The sequence below is a fragment of the Pezoporus flaviventris genome, unplaced genomic scaffold (assembly GCF_033815535.1).
Source record: "Pezoporus flaviventris isolate CSIRO_AGI_PZ_B2104156 unplaced genomic scaffold, CSIRO_AGI_Pfla_v1 ptg000069l, whole genome shotgun sequence".
Taxonomy (NCBI): Eukaryota; Metazoa; Chordata; class Aves; order Psittaciformes; family Psittacidae; genus Pezoporus; species Pezoporus flaviventris.
In genome coordinates, this window is record NW_026892617.1 from 867569 (window position 1) to 871057 (window position 3489).

At 55.1% G+C, this 3489-nt stretch overlaps 1 long non-coding RNA gene across 1 annotated transcript; it reads right to left on the reverse strand.

Moving 5' to 3' along the window:
• Positions 1 to 203: 203 nt before the first annotated feature.
• On the reverse strand, positions 204 to 2124 carry LOC133278820 (uncharacterized). Its single transcript, XR_009746700.1, has 2 exons — positions 2014 to 2124; positions 204 to 405 (listed from the first exon to the last, which is right to left on the reverse strand). It is a non-coding gene; the product is annotated as an uncharacterized LOC133278820 (long non-coding RNA).
• Positions 2125 to 3489: the final 1365 nt, after the last annotated feature.

The window sequence follows — 3489 nt, forward strand, 5'->3', positions numbered from 1 at the left end:
GAGGCTTGTGTTCCTCCACCCCCAGCAGGGATACACAGCAAACACTTGGTTCTTTCCCTTTCTCTTGCAACAGCTCTCATGCAATTAGCGCTACCCCCCTTAACTTGTCAGAAATAGCAAATGCAACACCTCCTCTTCCCTGCTCTCCCTTGCCCTGGTCTCTCCTGATCCCTCTTCTTAAAAGAGAAATAAAACCCCATTCATCACAATAACGATTTTTCTTTCCAAGTGTTGCTGGTGATTTATGGACCTGCTTCCCGAAGGGGCTCTCTCCTGCAGCAGAAATAGATGAATGTGTTTCGAGGTGGGCTGGAGGGGGGGTTGGAAGTGAGGGAATGTGGAGGGAGACACGGAGACACTGCGGGCGAGCACGTGCCAGAGAGTCCCATGGAGCACGAGAAAGAGCTTAAAATAAAAGATAGGAAAGGGAGGTGTTACCCATCAACAGCCTGAAAGGAGCCCCTGGTGCCACATGGATGCAGGAGCATCGTGGGACACAGGAGCACTATGGGATGCAGGAGCATCATGAAATGCAGGAACACCATGGGATACAGGAGCAGCATGGGATGCAGGAGCATCATGAAATGCAGGAACACCAAGGGGTGCAGGAACACCATGGGACGCAGGAGCACTATGGGATGCAGGAGCATCATGAAATGCAGGAACACCACGGGATACAGGAGCACCGTGAAATGCAGGAACACCAAGGGATGCAGGAGCACCATGGGATGCAGGAGCATCACAAAATGAAGGAGCACAATAGGATGCAGGAGCATCACAAAATGCAGGAGCATAAGAGGATGCAGGAGCACTGTGGGATGCAGGAGCACCATGGGATGCAGGAGCATCACAAAATGCAGGAGCACGAGAGGATGCAGGAGCACCACGGGGCAGCCTGCTCCATCCTGACCGTGCCCTGCAGTACATGGCATGGGCTGGGCAGTGTCACCGGACCCTGCTGGCATTGGAGGTGATGGTGACAAACAAGCTTGTAAAACCTGAGCGATGTGAGCCCTTAAATCCCCAGCACAAATCCAGGCAGCAGCTGAACAGAGCTCCCCGGTGTCTCCCTCCATGGTGATTACCATGGCAGAGGGGATGTGGGGCTTAACCGCCAGCCAGGGAGTGGCAAAACCCCACCAGCTCCATCCCTCAGGCAGTGCCACCACTGGTCCTTAGCCCCTTGGGTCACTGGAAGCCTGCTGAGAAGCCCCTTTCCCAGCCCCATTGCAGATGCCTCCCATGGAGAACCTCAGGCTTTCGCCTATTTATTTGTGCTGCGTTTCTTTGCCTGCGTTTCTTTGCCTTTCTTTTCCCATTTGTCTCAAGCCATGGCTCAGTTTCAGGAGTTAAAGCAAACTCGGTTTATAAATAGTTTGCTCGAGGCTCCGCTTTCCAGCAACGACAGCACCAGCTTGCAGCGAGCGCTGCTTCCCCCCAAGGAGGCGTCACCTCCAGGGGAAGGGGGATTTTCATCTTTCCCACATCAGCTCTCGCAAGCAGCATCCACAAAGCTGCAGGGAGCAGTTGAGGTGGCTGCTGGCATCGCAGCCGCGCCATTCCCCTGCTCTGAGGGTGACTGGGGACAGCACAAGGATCCCATCGCCCGGCTTTGAGCAGGGGAGATGCCCCCCCGAGCCGCTTGTGATGCTGCTGTTGGGAAGAGGATGATGGAAGAAGGGAGCTCTTTGGGGAGCTGTCGCTGTTGGAGTGGTGCTGCTGGCACCAGAGCCAGGGTGCTGCTCTTGTCACCCCTTTTAAGGCTGTCACTGTTGTCCCTGGAGCTGCCCATGCCGCAGGGCTGGACCCGCTCCAGGAGGCTGGAGGAGGGAGGCTGCGCTGTCCCCATGGGACTCGCTCCATGCCCTCAGGGACAACCCCTGAACCCTCAGGCAAAGCTTTCCCTTGACCCGACAAGACTGAACCCCTGCAGATGCTGGCCTGGGGCATCCATCCCGCTGCCACTTGCATCCCAAGCCAGCCTCTCTTAGAGTGATGCATCCGGATACAAACCTTCAGAGGAGAGAGTTTCCTCTTGGGGGATCCTTTGGAAATGAGCACCTCAAGTCAGCCCATCTCAGCACACCACGTGCTGCTTCCCGAAGCCGTCCTGAAGGATTCGGCCCTGGGATCCAGCTTGCAGGATAAGCCAAGAGAAGCCTGGCTGCACTTAGGCTGCTTTGTTCCTTTTCTCCATGGGCTAAAGAGCAAAAGCAGGTTCATCCTTTTGAATGATAGGGGGTGTGCGTTGTGCCCTTTAACCCATCATTTGGATGTTAACTCGTAAGGCTGTGCAAAGTTGATGAGTGTCTGGTCAAAGAAGAATTGATGCCAGTGTGACTAATGGGAGCAATAGCGAGAGCGTTCGGGATGAATCACGGAGCAGAAGCAGGACAGAGGGCACCGCTCATGGGAGGAACCTATAGCCGAGATTTTGGGAAGAACAGGTTCATTGCAAAAGCCAACTGAGAGTTGGCAGATCCAGGCAGATCCAGGCAGATCCAGGCAGATCCTAGCGCTGTGCCAGCATCTCGGATGCTATCCCGGTGTGCCAGGACACCAGCATTTGTACAGCTCAGTATTCCTGACCCCTTCAGGTTTGTGGTGCTTCTCCAGGACCCCAGAGCCATCAAGAGGCTGTGGATGGGCCTGTCTGCACCAGAAAACCACCCAAGGAACACATGGATCAAAGATACATCCTAAAAAAACAGAGTCAAGAAACCAAGGGTTCTTTGTAGCTCTGCAAGGTGCCCTGGAGCAAACCCTTCACTAAGTGACCGTCCCATCGCTTTGGTGGTATGCGGAGAGCCAGCACTGTGGGATGGGGACCATCATTCCTATGTGCATCCAGAGCCGTATCCCAGGCAGACCTGGATTCACCTGGTCCCTACAATGATGCAGGAACAAGCTGTATGCTTGCCTCCGGTCAAGCAAAGGATGCTGCAGAACGAACAGGACCCAAAAGACCCCGGATCCAAGCATCAATCCCTCCCTCTGCAATGCTTCCAACCAGAGCTCCACCGGCGGCTCTCAGCCCATTTCCCAGCCCAAACAGCAGCGCCTGATGCTCATTCCTTCTCACCAGGGGTTTCCTCACAGCCCCAGCTCCCAGCATCGCGAGGCTTCATGGGGACAGCTTTTAAACCCTATCTCTGATGCTCTGGCCTCCGGAGCTAGTGATGGGCAGGCAGTGGTGCTGGGGCATGCTCCCATGGCAGGGCAGGATGCTCCCAGCACGCAGCACACAACCCATGCTGCAATTAAAGACACGTCTATCTGCCACAATCTGGTTTCTATCTCCATGTCCCTCCCGGGCTCAGCTCACCCCTCCCAGCCTAAGGAACGCTGGCATCTGCTCCTGCTTAAAACACGCTTCAGCAAACGGGCTTGTTCCAAGGAGGAGGGAGACGGGGAAAGGCAGCGCTCGGCTCCTCTGGCTTTTGTTTTGTGATGGGGTTTTTGCTCTGGTTTGGTTGCATTGGATTTGTT